The sequence below is a fragment of the Notolepis coatsorum genome, assembly GCF_963971535.1.
Source record: "Notolepis coatsorum genome assembly, chromosome: 1".
Lineage (NCBI taxonomy): Eukaryota > Metazoa > Chordata > Actinopteri > Aulopiformes > Paralepididae > Notolepis > Notolepis coatsorum.
In genome coordinates this window covers 23987856-24007204 of record NC_140165.1, presented here as the reverse complement: position 1 = coordinate 24007204, position 19349 = coordinate 23987856, and positions in this window count along the sequence as shown.

Sequence of the window (19349 nt, the reverse complement as noted above, 5' to 3'; positions counted from 1 at the left end):
GTTTGATATCCCCTGTATATTCCTTGTACAATATGCATTGAATATCCCCGTTTCTACTAAACAGCCCATAATAGTTTCATTCTACCATTGGACTAGAACCTGGCGCCAGGTTGCCATACCCCTAGGTTCAAGTTCAATCGTGCCGCCTAACATGTCGAGGCAGCCCCCGGTCCCGCGCAGTAATATGCCGGGCGAAATACGTGTGGTACTATTTGTTCATAGCGCATATATATATGACGCTCGTAAAGTAGAACTTTCTTTTAGTCCAGTTCTTTACCCTCCAACAGAGTGACAGACGCAAAAGCCTCCCCACGAAGCACGTGCGGTGTAGTAGGGCCTACTTGGCCCAGAATAGGCATTGAGATATCGTGTAGATTAATAGTTGAATGGTCATAGTTTGGCACCATACCGTCGAGTTGGACGTATTCTATTAAGCTAATAATAGTCTATTTATGTATGGTGCATCGTTCGGTTCGAGTTCTACAGTTATCAGTACCCCCATCGTTCCTGACGTTATCTGGACGCTTATCCAGGCTGGTCAGACCCCTAGTGGTGATTGCATCCGAGGAGCTCCGGGTCAAGAGCGACTGGACCTGTATATTGGATTACTCTACCCGACGACGGCGAGCCTTCCACGGCTCTTGGATTATGCTTTATGTGCTTTGATTATTCCATGGATAAAGGCCAACACTGTCGAGTGTTGGAATTACCCCCCGGAGAGGACTACAGGTGAGGCGGCGCTCTACACGTGAGGTCGCACCACGTCTCTCCGTTGTGGACCGGCAGATACCGTTCCACAGAAGGTCCAGCTGTGTTCGTCTACGGCCCCAGGTTCTGTGGGCACTGGGTCTAAGACTTTGGATTCTCCCAAGACACCGTCGGCCAGATGGGATACCGCCAGCGACTTCTCTAACCCCCCCCTCCTACTGTCTTACAACCAGCGGGACCCCCCCCCCTTAGTGTATCCAGCTATAATTATTTAAGTACTATCGCTATCGTTTCCTAAATATTCCAGGTTGTATACTTACTCCCTGCGCAACCAGAGATTGGACATTCAATGTTGATTTACCTACGAATACTCATTTGCCATAAAAGTGCATACTTAACATTTCAAATCATAAATGTAATTAAGTGAATATTGTGTACACCCTTTGCTGTATTAAATATTCAATTTGGTCCATTTGTGTTGGTTCGTTTCATCAGGTGGGAAAGTGTTCATCATACTTATATCTTGTACTGGGTGGCCAGAAGTTAAAGTACATGAGGTAGTGGTATTAAATATCATATCTAACAATACAGTCAGGGAATTGTACCCCTCAGCTACAATTGGTCCTTCGAGCCGGATGGTAACTAGTGTAATATTAATATAGTGTTATTAATATCGAAATGGCCTATGATGAACACTCCACGAAACGATCCTCCTAACCTAGAACGCCCGCGGCGCAGACGACAGACACCTCAGTACTTAGAGGCTTACACTGTCAGTCAACTACCTAGCCTTCGACAAACGGTAAACGTAGTAAAAGTAGAAAGTAAAATTATGTCTGACCTTAACGACCAGGTTTCCCCGACCACAGAGGCCCTAGTAGGTCCTAATGTAACTGACCAAGCCCACGGTGGAGACCAGGAGGGAATTGACATGCCTTTACCCCCCGCCACTACTAAAGAAGTAGTCCCCGACACGCCCCGGGAGGAAGACAACCCTACAGAGAGAGAACTCTGCACGGAAGAAGAAGAGGAGAGCGCCGAGGAACTAGAGCTCCAGGACTCCCCAACGAGTACCCCCAGGAGCGGTTCACGCAGGAGCGGCTCACCTCCACTACCGCATTCCCCCAGCGAAGCGGAGAGGATACTACAACAGGCGTTCCTCGTCAGCCTGACAGCCTCTACCGAACGCGATCGGCTCCAAGCACAGACGCTTAGCGAGCGCGAACGTCTCCAAGCCCAGGCGACCAGCGAGCGCGAACACCTCCAAGCACAGCAACGGAGCGAAGAACAGCGCACAAGTCTGGAGATGAGACGCTTCCAGATGGAAGAGAATATGGCAAGAGACCGCGCCAACGCCCAGCGCACCGCTGCCGGTGCCCAAAGAGACGCAGAGCGCGACAGACTACAAGCGCAACTAATAGAGCAGCTGATCAAAAGGACAACTCCCTCTCCCTCCGCCAGGGGCTCAAGGAACTCGTCGAGACAGCAGTCAAGAGCAGCGTCACCGCAACGAGCAAGCGACCCTGAACTTGACCAACAGACCGAGTCTAGACCCCCCGCAGACCCCCTTCCCATACCGGTCCAAGCGAGACCCAGCTACAAGGAAGGAGCGGCCTACACTGCGGAGAAGCTAAATAAACGATTACAAGATCTGGAAGATTTGATAGAAGAAGAAGAGGGAGAAGAGGAGAACCAAGCCCGACGACAGCACAGTACTCCACCGGACCAGGAGGTCCCATACAGTCCAGGCCATACCCCCGCAGCGCTGCGCTACAGACCCCCGACTCTATTTACGGGTGAGCACGACCTTTAAGAGCACTTGAGCTCCGTTGCTGCTGGCGGGGTCAATGTACATGACACTTGCCAGGTGTTCCGCTCCGTGGTGCCTACACCTGCACCACGGAGCGGCACCAAGGCAAGTGTCATGTACATTGACCCCGCCAGCAGCAACGGAGCTCAAGTGCTCTTAAAGGTAGTGCTCACCCGTAAAGGTATAATGTTATCTGTGTCGCGGAACACATTCCAGTCTGTGCAGTGAAACACAGACCGGAGCGTCTCCTCTGACATCAAATCCCATTTCTGCACCTCTCGCGAGACTACGGGAGTACTTTTAATTCTCTGTTTGTACTTCGGTGAAAGAAAGATTGACGCGTGATCTGATTTACCAAAGCCACTATCAGAATGAGCCTTGTAGCCACCTTTAAATTGCGTGTAACAGTGATCTAGGATGTTACCGCCTCTGGTGTTGCAAGTCACATGCTGATCCATTTACCTAGGTAAATGGAATATTGCTCCACTTCTACAAGGGCTATTTGCATATTCTTGGTATCTAGGTATATCTATGGACCTCAGTGAATGTATTCTCAGTGTCAGAAATATTGTGTCTATTACTAGGCTTGCTTAAATTGTGATGAAACAAAGGAAAATATGAATTATGATTTTTCTTTTCATCTTTGACAGTGAATAACACCATGATAATAATGACCAGACTTAAAAAACTACCACTGAACTCATTCAGTACCCTCTTGAGATCATGTGTACAAAAGATCTAAGGAAATTAATAAAGGGAAGATGATAAAACTGAAGGTTCTGTATATACAGTACTGAATTCTCCCATCCGGACCAATGCAATTTGAAATATTATTATAGAATATAGAATATATGCTTATACATTACCTTATTATAGCCAATTCGCACATTATATATATATATATATATATATATATATATATATATATATATATATATAGTATCTTTTAAATGGCTGAGTTCAATTTGGATATAGTATCACCAGGCGTGCATAATAACAGATACTGATATTTACTGTAATCGACTGTACTTTTTTATTTCCCCCACAGTGTAACCATTTTGAAACTAATTTCAGATCTAACTGTTCCTACATGGTAACAATAGTGAGGAGAAACTGACTGCGTTTCAATATTTGTCAAAAACGTTACGTTTTGTAGCTTATTATCGCGAATCATAACTTATTGATATGATTAATTCAGAACGCTGAACTTTGAACCACCATAGTATGTGACAGGAAGTGTAGATCGGATAAATTTCAACGCTGGCCGATAGCTATGAATCTCCTCTACAAAATGGCCGCAATAAACTACAATTCCCATGGTTCAACATTTCCATTTCCGGTTCCGGGTCAGATAGACGATTGCATATCGAAAACTTAAAACGATATAAGTACACTTTTAACCTATTGCTAAACTATTGCCAACCTAACGATTTACATTCTACATGCATTTGTGACATAGTAGTGATGTTAATACTTGAAAACTGTTGATTTTAAAATCACAAATTATTTTCATCATTCATAAAAATATGCCTATATGATCATAATGTCAAAAGGGGTCGGTACCGACCTCGTCGAGTGGAACAGGTTTTAACAAGCATAATTTAATGTTGCCCTGTTGTGGCCTGTTGAGGGGCAATACATATCAAAAGTTCCAAAACATCTATTGTGTTTGTTTTTGTATGATCCACTATATAAACATAGTAATTATAATATCTACACACATGGCATTTGATTGGAGGCTAGATACATGGCTTTCATAGATACAGTATATCGCTGTGGACTGTGAGCTTGGTTTTCCTCCATTTTCGTTCAGCAGAGATGAAAAAATCCTGTACAGATATTCCCAACATGGCAACCCGACAACATAGAAATGGAACACACAGAGCAGACAACAGCCACATGGCAACCCGGCAACATAGAAATGGAACACACAGAGCAGACACGGCCAGATAGCAACCTGGCAACATAGAAACGGAATACACAGAGCAGACAACAGCCACATGGCAACCCGGCAACATAGAAATGGAACACACAGAGCAGACAACAGCCACATGGCAACCCGGCAACATAGAAATGGAACACACAGAGCAGACACGGCCAGATAGCAACCTGGCAACATAGAAACGGAACACACAGAGCAGACAACGGCCACATGGCAACCCGGCAACATAGAAATAAAACACACAGAGCAGACAACGGACACATGGCAACGCGGGCCACATACAGAGAGAGAGAAACTTAAAAGTTACCAGAGTTCCTCTCTCTATCTCCTGCTCTCTCCTTTCTCCCCCCTCTCCCTCTATGTTTCTCTTTCTCTCTTTCTGTCCCTCTGTCTCCCCCTCTCTCTCTCTCTCTCTCTCTCTCTCTCTCTCTCTCTCTCTCTCTCTCTCTCTCTCTCTCTCTCTCTCTCTCTCTCTCTCTCTCTCTCTCTCTCTCTCTCTCTATATCTCCTCTCTCTCACACACACACACACACACACACACACACACACACACACACACACACACACACACACACACACACACACACACACACACACACACACACACACAACACACACAAAAAGATGAATAGAGAGCGGCACTTATGGCTCAGTATGGAGCCACCACCACCCGCCTCCACCAACACTCTCCCTAATGTCACACAGTGTGTTTGTGGTGTGCTGTGTGTGTGTGTGTGTGTGTGTGTGTGTGTGCGTGCGTGCGTGCGTGCGCGTGCTGCGTGCGTCTGCGTGCGTGCGTGTGCGGCGTGTGTGTGTGTGTGTATATTGTATATTGTGACTGATTCAGTGTACATGCATTTATGTTTGTGTGTAGTGTGTGCTGGATATATTTGATTCATGTTCAATATAAGTGTACATGCTGTGTGCTTATATTACGCGTTTGTATTATTATAATTTTTTTTGTATTATCTTTTTCCCCTCCTTTTCCTAATGCATTTATGTTTGTGTGTGAGTGTGTGTGTGCTTGTGTGGATATATTTGATTCATGTTCAATATAAGTGTATTGTGTTATGATGAGTCATGCTGTGTGCTTATATTACGCGTTTGTATTATTATAATTTTTTTTGTATTATCTTTTTCCCCCTCCTTTTTCCTATTTTTCTCCCATCCCACTGTTAGTCGTTATGCCAATTCCCAACCCCCTTCCTGTTTGTTGCGCACAGACTAAATTAAACAGACTGCTTTACTATTAGGGTTTAGGGTTTATGGTTTAGGATTTGATATAGGATTAGGGCAAGGGGCTTAGGACATTAATAGAGCCAATGGAAAATATATCACAGTCCTCACATAGTCGTGTGTGTATGCATAGTTTTTTTGTGTCTTTCAGTCTATCAGAGTCATATTGTTCTGTGTTTCAGTCAGTTGACAGGCAGATATTAGGCTGTCACACACATAGAGACATAAACAGTCATTAACACCCACACACACACACACGCACGCACGCACGCACGCAAGCACGCACGCACGCACGCACGCACGCACGCACGCACGCACGCACGCACGCACGCACGCACGCACGCACGCACGCACGCACACACACACACACACACACACACACACACACACACACACACACACACACACACACACGTCACACACAGACAAACACACACAGTGAGAGATCAGAGATGACCAGGGCATCTTGTGCAGAAGCTGAGTGGAGATAATGGAGGAGATTCAAAAGACTTTCTTTCAGTCTTAAATTATATACTGACAAGAGAAAATGATAGTGTAGAACACACACACACACACACACACACACACACACACACACACACACACACACACACACACACACACACACACACACACACACACACACACACACACACACACACACACACACACACACACACACACACACACACACACACACACACACACACACACACACACACACACACACACACACACACACACACACACACATAAGCGTTAGGCTATCAGTTACATAATGTTGCAGCCATTGTACACAGCCTATGAGTTGTATTCACAACATACAGTAGATACTTTATGCAGTATGTAGGTCATGTGTTTTGAAAAGGCCTACTATCCACCAAATCAACATGTTCTCATGAGTTTAGTAGTTACACAGAAAATGTCCTTTGGGAACCCCAAAAAAGAACATTTCACCAAGGTTGTCATGCCGCCGATTCTCTCTGTTAAATGGATGTCATGTTAGGTTATGGTTTGGTTCATGGTTAAAAGAACACGCCAACATTTTGGGAAATTAGCTTATCGTCTTCTCCAGAGAGAGACAAGATAGATACCAGTTTCCTCTCTGTGCGTTCAGTAGAAAGCTATCTGGCTGCACGGTAGACTAGCTTAGCACAATTAATGGAAGCGGACATGACCAGGTAGCCTTCGGGAAAGCCGTTAGTTGGACAATGCCTAGGCTAACCGATCATGTCCGCTTCCATTCGATTGTGCTAAGCTAGGCTAACGTGCAGCCAGATAGCGTTCTACTGAACGCACAGAGAGGAAACTGGTTCATACAAAAACAAAGTAAAGCTACAAAACAGGTCATGAATCAACACCAGACTATAAAACACTGCTGGACCGATGCGGGACACATATGTACTGAGGGGCTGAGCCGCTACCGACACAAACGCACCGCAGCCATATCCGATACCACTCAAACGTGGCTTTTGTATTCTCTGTATTTATTGTTATTCTTTAATGTATCTGTGTAATGTGTCACTTTAAGTTTGATGGAGTTAATGATTGGGTAAATGATGCACGAGGAGAACGGTGGCCCCCGCGACGCTCAGGAGAGCGCAGGGTCTCTTTTGGGTTTTCCATCGCTCTGTGAAGAGGATCAAGGTTATCTGGGGCGGTGAATAAAAGATATTCTTCTGCACCCAGAAGTACGCGCGCACTTTAAGCACGCACACACACACACACAAGGTTCATTCGACTGTGCACGTGCATGCGCACACACACACACAAGGTTCATTCGACTGTGCACGCGCACACACACACACACACACACACACACACACACACACACACACACGCACACAAACTCACACAGTGATGTTTTATTAGCTTTAATATCTTGCTGGCCTTCTCTTCATGTGCATGAAATGATGCAGAGGAGAGATCGAGAGATGAGTTGGAAGGAGGAGGAGGAGGAGGAGGAGGAGGAGGAGGAGGAGGAGGAGGAGGAGGAGGAGGAGGAGGAGGAGGAGGAGGAGGAGGATGAGGAGGAGGAGGAGGAGGAGAAACAGAGGAATTGAAGGAGGTGAGGAAAGAGGAGGTGGATGTGGGGTAGAGAGGAGAGGAGAACAGAGGAGAGCGGAGAGGATAGAAGAGGAGTTGATTCACTTATTTCTCACTCTCTAGCTCCTTCTGTGTGCCTCTTTCAACGTGTGCAATAATAATAATAATAATAATAATAATAATAATAATAATAATAATAATAATAATAATAATAATAATAATAATAATAATAATAATAATAATAATAATAATAATAATAATAATAATAATAATAATAATAATAATAATAATAATAATAATAATAATAATAATAATAATAATAGCACCTTTCATACAAGAATTGCAGCCCAAAGTGCTTCACAGCAGTGAAATTGAAAATAGGGGACTCTGATGTAAACAAGACAAACGGCTTTCTAATTGTATGTATATATTTTTTGATCTACTTTTTCTCGCCATTTTTCTATTTTTCTCCCGTCCCCAACGTTGTTTGGCCATGCCTCCCACAAGCCGGCTGCAATGTGGACGAAGCCTTGCATCACGTGTCCCCTCCGGTACTCGAGGAGGCAGCCGTCGCATCTTTTCACCTGAACAGCGTGATCTCTCAGCGGCGAGGGTCTGCGTCGGAGGGACACACCGCCCCGTCGCTTCATGATTCTACTGCGCAGGCGCACCAACAAACCTGTAGGAGTCGCTGTCCACAACATCCGATCCCCACCCACCAGCTTCCCACCCCCTAATACTGCCAATTGTATTAGTATGAACAACCAGCCAAGCTGGTAGCAATGCCGAGAGCTGGGCTCGAACCCAGCATCTCCTGCGTTGGTGGCGAGCGCCTTGCCCACTGCGCAACCTAGCCGCCCAACAATTGTATGTATTGAGCCGTACTGTATTGTACCCATTCTGCAATCTGTTAAATAAAGTTTTCATTCATTCATTCATTCATTCATGTAGACACAAAATAGACCTAAGCACAAAATGAGCATAAACTGAACAAGCTGGTGATGAAGGCTAGCTCTGTGATGGGAATTGAGCTGGTGAAACTAGGTGGTGGCAGAGAGGAGGAGGAGAAGCGTTATTTTTTTTCGTAGCCGCATTTTGCGGAGACGCTCTCTGATTGGCCACTGACTGACGCTCTCTGATTGGCCACTGACATGTTCGCCCAATCGCATGACGAGCTGTGTCTTTGCCCATTTCCGGGTCTAACAGCCTGCAAACTACCTAACGCCTAGTTTATCACTGGTTAAGCTTAGGCGACTCTTTCGAAGTTGATTAAGGTTAGAGTTTGGAATCAGGGCTGGTGGTCTATCGCCATGCTCTAAGACAAACTCTAACCTTAACCAACTTCGAAAGAGTGCCTAAGCTTAACCGGTGTAGAAACAGGCGTCACACGATTGGGCGCACATGTCACATGAAGTGGCCACTCAGAGAGCGTCTCCGCAAAATGCGGCTACGAAAAAAAATAACGCGGAGGAGAAGGAAGCTGGCCGCTATCCTGGAAAACCCCTCTTACCTCCGCTATGATGAGCTAGCCAAGATGAGAAGCTCGTTCAGCCACAGACTCATTCCCCCCCGACACTCAACTAACCGCCTCGGACAGTCCTTCATACCAGCGGCCATCAGGCTCCACAACAGTGGGCAGCGACTAGCAGCCTCCAGGCTCCACAACAGGGGGCAGCGACAGCGACTGCTACCAGACATTGACCTGGGACTTATAGGAACCCAAGGAGGACAACCTACACTACCTTAGGCTTACTGCACCCTATGTGGATACTGTGATACTGTGATACTGTGAATAATGTATATTTCAGTGGATACCGTGATACTGTGAATAATGTATACTCAGTAGATAGTAAATTATAACACTACCTCATGCATACTGCACCTTATGTGACACTGTGAATAATGTGAATATTCCTCAGCTAGTCAGATAGTAAACTATATTGACCATATTGATCAAATTGTTTACACTGCCTGTGTTGTTTTTTACTACCTGTATACTGTGTTGTTTTACTACCTGTACCCCCCCCCCCTCCCCCCATGCTGCTATGATGCCTGAATTTCCCCAAGGGGATCAATAAAGGAATATCTTATCTTATCTTATCTCTTATCTTAATTCATAGCTTAACATTGTATTGGATTTATCTCAGGACTTTTAACATGTCTATTTTATCATGTCTATTTTATGTATATTTTATTATCTTCTACTTATTTTATTTACTATTGTATTCTTGCACAATCAAAGCGGGCATGGCCACCCACATTTCACTATATGCCCTGGGTATGTATGTGTAGCAGGGTGGATTATCCCTGCTTTATGGGAGTGGTTGTACACGGCCACCTGGTAGCGGGATGCAGTAGATTCTAATCTATCTGAACCCCCGTCTCTGGGCCCGGAACGTCGAACTGGAGGTCGGGCAGCAGGAGCGGATGGGGCCCAGGATTTACTAACCTGGGGGGTGGTACTCTGGTCCTCCTCGCCCTCCAGGGCGGTCAGCAGTAGCTCCCCACACACTCTCACTTCCCCCAGTACCTCCGTTAGCCCTCCCACACCTGGTGACTGCTAGTTGACTAATGCTCTTGCGCTCCCCAAAGCAGTACCCTTCCTTAACAACCTGTAGAGACCTTTAACCATGTAATACAAATAGGGTGGAGAAGGGTTAAATAGTAATGCTGTTAGTCATATATTTACCCGGTCAACAAAGGTTAGAATAAGGGCTCAGTAACAGACACACACACCATGCTCCCATCTACGTCTCCTTTATATAAGGCCTGGTCAAGTAGCAATTACAGGATTATATCTTCATGTGGTTCATATGCAATAGATTCACATTAGGCACCGGGTGCTCTCACTCAAGATACAGGGGAACGCTATTCCCAAAATAGGCACCTAGTGCTCAATACATTAATTCAAGAGCCCCGCTTTGAGTAGGGGAAGACCCAGGCACATATTAAGGAGTTCAATGGGAATTCAAGAACATCACAATATTATTACAATCAAAAATAAATTACATGTGGGCCCACGTTACCAAATAAAAGACCCTAGCTAAAGCCGGCTTAAAATGGTTGGGGTACCCCTAGACGCTGCTGCTAGCGTTCGTTTCAATTGGATATTGTTTTGGCACACGAAGTACCGCTGTACTTAACCGAGATGGCGGGTCCACTCTCACCACCCCTCGTCCGGGTGACAAGATGGCCGTCTGCGATCCCGCGAGAACAGCCAGCGGGCTGGGGTAGGCAGCAGGGGCAGTGGCAGAGCTGGAGGAGCGTGCTGTGTTGTGGCAACCTCTGCTGGAAGAAGAGGTGTCCTTGGCTGCGTTGACGAGACGTCCACTGCGGGGCTGCTGACTGAGCTGGCGCGCGCTAAACTGTTTGCTACCTTAAACACAGCTAAACTGTGGGTCTTGGTGGACCCTCCTGCTGTCGCCTATACAGCTAACGCAACGTGGCTATATGCACCACCTGTCTTCAGAGACGCTCGCCTTGTGGTGTACTCAGAGTCACTATAGCCATTAGCAGCAAGCTAATATACAGCGTCAACTTCTAGGATAACCCGTGTTATTTACTGAAGTTGGTTCTTCTTTCCGTTTCACTATTCACACACTTCTCTATCGCTTGTACTTCTAGGATAACCCGTGTTATAGCAAAGTTACTTGTTATCTCCCGTTGCTCTTCAACTGTGCTCTTCGAGAGCACACGTCCGTTCACGTTCAAGTTCACTGTCGAAGAGGACTTCCTCCTGTTCCGCCCTCCAGGTAACCAGCTCTCACTCGCTGCTCCTTTCTCCTCCACTCCGCCTGCCACCACCGCCCCCTGCTGGCGACCGCAAACTGGTCCCACTTTGGGACACTCAAGGCAGGAAGAAAGATGATTCAATGTCACGTTAGTGGTCCATATCGAAGCTGGAGGGAAGAAGAGCAGCTCGCATTATTAGTCCGGGCGAGATATCAAAGAGGAACACTGGTTATCATGTCTTTGTGCACACAGGGGAAGTAACAGGTTAAGTCAGCACTTCTGAATAAATAGAAGAATATTCAGGATGCTACATATGTGATAAATAAACGTCTTGAATCTTCAATCTTGAATCTTGAATCGGAACATGCAATGTTACTCACTGTGCCTTGTATCTCATATCCTTTAAAAAAAAATCTATTTTTATCTTGTTTTTGAGCACTCGCTTGTACTTAAAAAAAAATGTGTTAAGTATTCTGTGATTTTGTGTGAAGGGCGGACTAGCAAAGTAAGATGTTCATTGTACGGCAAACTGTTTAACTGTGCACATGACAATAAACAATCTTGTATCTTGAATCTTAAATCCTCAACTGTGGGCATGGACTGCTGCCAGCAGCTGGAGAACTAACGGCTGCAGAACTGTGTTTATACTGTTTACGTTACTTTACTCATAGTATAAATTCAGATTCAAATTCTTTATTGCCCATATTTATTTTAATGTATAATATAACTGTCATAATCACAGCACGGGCCTACTTCACTCCCCCTCCTTTTCCCCTCACGTCCTCCACACGCTCCTCTTCATCCCCCTCTCCATCCACTGCGCACTCCTCCTCATCCTCTCTTTCTCCAGTCACCCCTTCCTTCACCCTCATACGCCCAGCTGTATTCCATCCCCCTAATTCACACGCGGTCAAGCACCCCACTCTCCACAGCTGCACACAATCCTTCCCTGATGGGGGGACTATTTCTACACCTCGACGCTGACCACAAGCTGTCGTGGTATTAATTACCACTGCCCAGGTACGACGTCTCGGCCGAAAGCTCTGCTGCTAGATACCCACCGTGTGTTAGCTTGCTCTAACCCGTTTCTCTCCTGTGCCCCAAAGGACCGCCGTCCCTGCCTGGACGTCACCTGTTCCCGAAGAGGAACACTTGTTCTCCCGCTGCAACCCATCAGCTCCCAAGACAAGCACCAGGACCGCTTGCTCGCTCACTGCCGCCGCGGCAGCCACAAGACAGAACATAACCCCGTTCTATTTCCCCCCAATTCCTGTGTTGCTCAATTGACATTAAACACCCTTGAAACCGCTCCTATATCTCTTCTCGTGTATTCAGCAATTGGGCTGTGCTCCAGACCCCAGTTCTCACAATAACTGATAGGGCATACAGACCCTCATCTGCACCTTTTATTACACTGTTTACATTTTCATATTCTTAAATTCAGAGTAAATTTTATATGGCTAACACTGTTTATTATTATTATTATTATTATTATTATTATTATTATTATTATTATTATTATTATTATTATTATTATTATTATTATTATTATTATTATTATTATTATTATTATTATTATTATTATTATTATTATTATTATTATTATTATTATTATTATTATTATTATTATTATTATTATTATTATTATTATTATTATTATTATTATTATTATTATTATTATTATTATTATTATTATTATTATTATTATTATTATTATTATTATTATTATTATTATTATTATTATTATTGTCTTTTTTCCCCCTCATATACATATTTTTTATATTCAGATCAGATTGTATTGCCTATATTCATGTCTTTCTACTATTACAGTGCCCATACCTGTACCTCCCCTCCCCCTCCCCCATGCTGCTATGACGCCCAAATTTGCCACAAGGGGATCAATAAAGCGATATCTTATCTTATCTCTCCCTCTCTCCCCCTCCCTCTCAAACCTCTCTACACACTAGCCTGTATATTTTCATGCACATACATACACACACACACACATGCATGCACGCACGCACACGCACGCATGCACGCACACGCACGCATGCACGCACACGCACGCACACACGCACGCACGCACGCACGCACGCACGCACGCATGCACGCACACACACACACACACACACACACACACACACACACACACACACACACACACACACACACACACACACACACACACACACACACACACACACACACACACACACACACACACACACCTTGCCAACAAACAGCACAACATGTATGGGATGTGAGTGTGATTAGATTAGATTAGATTCAATTAGATTGGATTAGATTAGATTAAAATGTATTGCCATTATACAGCACAAGTACAGTACAATGAAAATAAGTTTGGCATCCAACCAGAGTGAAAAAGTTACAGTAAAGTGCAATAGTAATATACAATGTACAGGGGATGAAACTTTCTATAAAATAATATAAATTCAAGTTCAAGTTTCAAGTTTCTTTATTAGTTGGCATACAAAAATACAGAATACTTTTATATGAAATGCTTCTTTCTGTTTAGCTCCTGAGACTGTGCTAGATAAAAATAGATAAGTATAAAATAAGTATAAAATAGAAAGCCAAGTACGTAAACAAGTGTAAACAAAAGTGTTCAATATACATATATACAATATACAATGCAGAGTAGATAAAAAGTAACTGAGTTACAATACAATATACAGTACAATGCAGAAATAGGATGAGTTACAACTTAGGGTAAGGTGCAATGAGGTATGAGTTGTAGTGCAAATCTCTTTACCAATAAATATAAAGTGTGTTAAAGTGTCTAAAGTGGGTAAAGTGGGTGCTACAGTGAGTTGTTTATTTAAAGTGAGTGTGTGTGTACGTGTGGATGTGTGTGCTGTGAGTGTATTTGATGGTTTGTTACATAGTGTTATTGTCGTTGAGCATCCTGATGGCCTGGGGATAGAAGCTCCTTCTGAGTCTCTCTGTGCTTGCCATGAGACTCCGGTATCGCTTGCCTGACCACAGCAGTTCGAAGAGGCAGTTGTTTGGGTGGCTAGAGTCTTTGATTATTCTCTTAGCCATACCCCTGCAACGCTTGTTGTAAATGTCCTAGATTAGTACTACTGATGGTAGTGCTAATCAGATTTATGTACAGTGATACAGGTATAAAAACAGTATGGTATTAGTCATACTGGCCAGCAGCATAACTAGTAAGAGTAGGTAAGGGATATGTACAGATATAGATATAGTATCTACAGATAATGTAAAAGGAGTATGTGCAGGGATATAGATATAGTATCTACAGATAATGTAAAAGGAGTATATGTGCAGGTATGTAAAGACAGATATCTATATGGTAAGAATTAGGGATGTCCCGATCCGATCACGTGATCGGGATCGGGGGCCGATCACGTGATTTTCAGAAGATCGGGATACATTTTTTTTTATAAAAAATTGTCTTAAAATCATACTGAGGCCTTAGTTTTGGTTTTAAATTGCATATCATCATTCATTTATTTAATCTCACACAGAGCAGAATAATTTTGCCAAAACAAACGCATTTCCTTTGATTTAATTATACATCAAATGATTTATGTCAAGGATGAGGGACATCCACTAGTTGCAGAACTTGCAGTCACCTGATTTTTACAGACGATGGCGCCATTGCTCTCATGAAGCAGCAAGTTGGATGCAGAGTTTTTAGATTACTCCGGTTGCAATGCCTCGCTTGAATGAAGTTAACTTTTCACCTGGACAACCTCAACATTCAGGGTGAATGTAATGTGAGAAATTGGGATGAAAATTTTTTTAAATAAAAAATGTATTATTTTTTTTTTTATCGGATGGGGAAAGATCGGTATCGGTAGATACTCAAAATCACATGATCGGGATCGGATCGGGAGCAAAAAAATGTGATCGGGACATCCCTAGTAAGAATACATACATATTTATACACACAGGCGCTTCAAGAGACCCGTTAGCTTTAAAGTCCTTTCACAGGACTCCCTTCCAAACCCAGAGGCCACACCTGAGGACCGCAATGTGTGTGTGTGTGTGTGTGTGTGTGTGTGTGTGTGTGTGTGTGTGTGTGTGTGTGTGTGTGTGTGTGTGTGTGTGTGTGTGTGTGTGTGTGTGTGTGTGTGTGTGTGTGTGTGTGTGTGTGTGTGTGTGTGTGTGTGTGTGTGTGTGTGTGTGTGTGTGTGTGTGTGTGTGTGTGTGTGTTTGTGTGTGTGTGTGTGTATGTGTGTGTGTGTGTGTGTGTGTGTGTGTGTCCACAGCCATGAACATCCAGCTGGCAAAGTGCAGATCCCATCCATCCCTATCCACACACACACACACACACACACACACACACACACAAGATACTGAGTGTGTGTTAGGTAAGTCGGAGGAAATCATTGTATATAGTGCTTCCTTTGAAGTGACAGCCACTGCTATTCCATGTGAGGGCTTGTAGAGGGAAGTGACCACCACTGCTACTGTACTCCATGTGAGGGCTTGTGGTTTCACAGACACAAATGGAACTTGTGATGATTACAAACATCCAAACAGAGAGAATGTGTGTGGTGTTCGGGTCTGTGGGACCTTTTCAAAGTTTACTAAGAGAAAGATGCCACAATAAAAAATTTGAACACTGAATGCTGTTATAGTTTAGTTTAGTTTAGTTCATTAGGAACCCCAATTACCCCAAGTACACATAACAAAGGACTAGATACTTATACTTGTACACACACACAAGACAAGCTCCAATAATGCAATAATGCAATCTCCAATAATCAACTACGTGAAATAGTTAAGAATACTAGAATACTAAGGTACACAACTATATGCGCATGAATTATGTTCATACACACGTAATTTAACAACAAATTCAATTGATGTTGATACACAATGATGTTGCAATGCATACGTCTCAATACAGAGTATTTGACCACATAAATTTAACTCACCTTTACAATCACATTTGAAAAACATAGTTGCTGATGTCATAGTCGATTATTCGATTAATCTGTGTTTTTGGTCTCCGTCGACCAAGACGTTGTTAATTGACTGCATGTGGAAAGCTACAATTTGACAGATTTGTCGATGAAATCAATTAATCAATGACTCTGCAAATTATATGACTGTTATGGAATTATATTTCTTCTTATTATAGCTTCTGCAGGGAAATACATTTTCTTTTCTGCAGACCATTTAGCAAAGCTAAGCCACCAGCCCAATGGCCCGTCCAGGCCTACTGAGAGGTCCACCAACTCATCCTCACCAACTAGAAACACTGGACTGGGCCCCACTGGACTAAATATATATATATATATATTGGTACATGTGGAGGCAGGATACTGTGGAGGCAGGGTACATGTGGACCCAGGGTACATGTGGACCCAGGGTACATGTGGACCCAGGGTACATGTGGACCCAGGGTACATGTGGACCCAGGATACATGTGGACCCAGGGTACATGTGGACCCAGGATACATGTGGAGGCAGGGTACATGTGGACCCAGGGTACATGTGGACCCAGGGTACATGTGGACCCAGGATACATGTGGAGGCAGGGTACATGTGGACCCAGGGTACATGTGGAGGCAGGATAGTGTGGACGCAGGGTAGTGTGGACGCAGGGTAGTGTGGACGCAGGGTACATGTGGAGGCAGGGTAGTGTGGACGCAGGGTAGTGTGGACCCAGGGTACATGTGGAGGCAGGATAGTGTGGACGCAGGGTAGTGTGGACGCAGGGTACATGTGGAGGCAGGGTACATGTGGACCCAGGGTACATGTGGAGGCAGGGTACATGTGGACCCAGGGTACATGTGGACCCAGGGTACATGTGGAGGCAGGGTAGTGTGGACGCAGGGTAGTGTGGACCCAGGGTACATGTGGAGGCAGGGTAGTGTGGACCCAGGGTACATGTGGAGGCAGGGTAGTGTGGACCCAGGGTACATGTGGACCCAGGGTACATGTGGAGGCAGGGTAGTGTGGACGCAGGGTAGTGTGGACCCAGGGTACATGTGGAGGCAGGGTAGTGTGGACCCAGGGTACATGTGGACCCAGGGTACATGTGGAGGCAGGGTAGTGTGGACGCAGGGTAGTGTGGACCCAGGGTACATGTGGAGGCAGGGTAGTGTGGACCCAGGGTACATGTGGAGGCAGGGTATAGTGTGGCGGCTTCAGAGCGGGGCTTGCCCTCTAAACAGCCGCTCCCCCCTATACTGTATATCTGTGCATCTGTGAATAAGAGCCTATCTGGAGCGGGCCGGGGGTACTTAAGGCTATCTGCAGGTAATTCAAGATATGTGAAATTGGAGGGAGATAGGGGAGGAGAGGAGAGAGGGCGAGAGGGATGGATGGAGGGATGGATGGAGGGAGGGATGAAGGGATGGAGGGAGGAGGGAGAGACAGAGAGGTGAAGATGGGGAGGGACATCTTTGAAAAGCTTTCAGATAAATGTAGAAATCATAAATGGAACCATTATTGACAGACAAAGTATACCGTATGGTGTGTGCGTGTGTGTGTGTGTGTGTGTGTGTGTGTCCACGTGCACACTTAGGTGCGTTTGTGTGTGTTTGTGTACGTGTACATGTGCCTGTCTAGGTGTCTGTGCACCTATCCATGTGTGTGTGTGTGTGTGTGTGTGCGTGTGTGCGTGCGTGCGTACGTGCGTGCGTGTGTGTGTGTGTGTGTGTGTGTGAGTGTGTGTGTGTGTGTGTGACTTTGAGGCTCAGTCCTTGGCACGCGGTGGTCGCTCCATTATCTCTCTGTCTTCCTCCGCCTCAGGCTATACTCTCTACTTTAAAGAGCCGTCCAACCTACACACACACGCGCGCGCGCTGCAGTCAGCACACACACTAACATACACACACACTCACACGTGCACAGATGCAGACACGTATGGGCAAGAATACACACACATACAGAGTACAGGTACACACATGCACACACACACACACGCATGCACACACTTCAGTCAGCACACAAACACACACACACACACACACACTCACGCACAAACATGCACATACTGTATTCTCTCTCTCTCTCTCTCTCTCTCTCTCTCTCTCTCTCTCTCTCTCTCTCTCTCTCTCTCTCTCTCTCTCTCTCTCTCTCTCTCTCTCTCTCTCTCTCTTCCCCTTTCCTCTCTATCTGTTCCACACACACACACACACACACACACACACACACACACACACACACACACACACACACACACACACACACACACACGCACACTCTTCCTCTCTCCATGCTCCAGTGGGGCTGGAGGTCTGGCATGGAGGAGGTTGGCCAACAGCTTGCAGGAGTAAGGTGACATTTGTGTGTGTGTGTGCGTGTGTGTGTGTGTGTGTGTGTGTGTGTGTGTGTGTGTGTGTGTGTGTGTGTGTGTGTGTGTGTGTGTGTGTGTGTGTGTGTGTGTGTGTGTGTGTGTGTGTGTGTGTGTGTGTGTGTGTGTGTGTGTGTGTGTGTGTGTGTGTGTGTGTGTGTGCTGGGAACCTTGTGACTTTGCTAGGAGTTAAACAGCTGCTAGCAGCCTTAGTTATGGGTAAGGAGGCACGCAGAGAGGGCAGGACGTGCTAATGATGGCAACACTGGTGTGTCTTTGTGTGTGTGTGTGTGTGTGTGTGTGTGGGTGTGTTTGTGTGGGTGTGTTTGTGTGGGTGTGTTTGTGTGGGTGTGAGAGAGAGAGAGAGAGAGAGAGAGAGAGAGAGAGAGAGAGAGAGAGAGAGAGAGAGAGAGAGAGAGAGAGAGAGAGAGAGAGACAGAGAGAGAAACAGAAAGAAAGAAAAACACAGAGAGAGATAGAACAAGACAAGCAAGCCAGCAGAGAGTGAGAGAGGCAGTGGTGGGGGGCAGCGGTGGCCTAAAGGTTAGAGAAGCGGGTTTGTGGAGCGGAAGGTC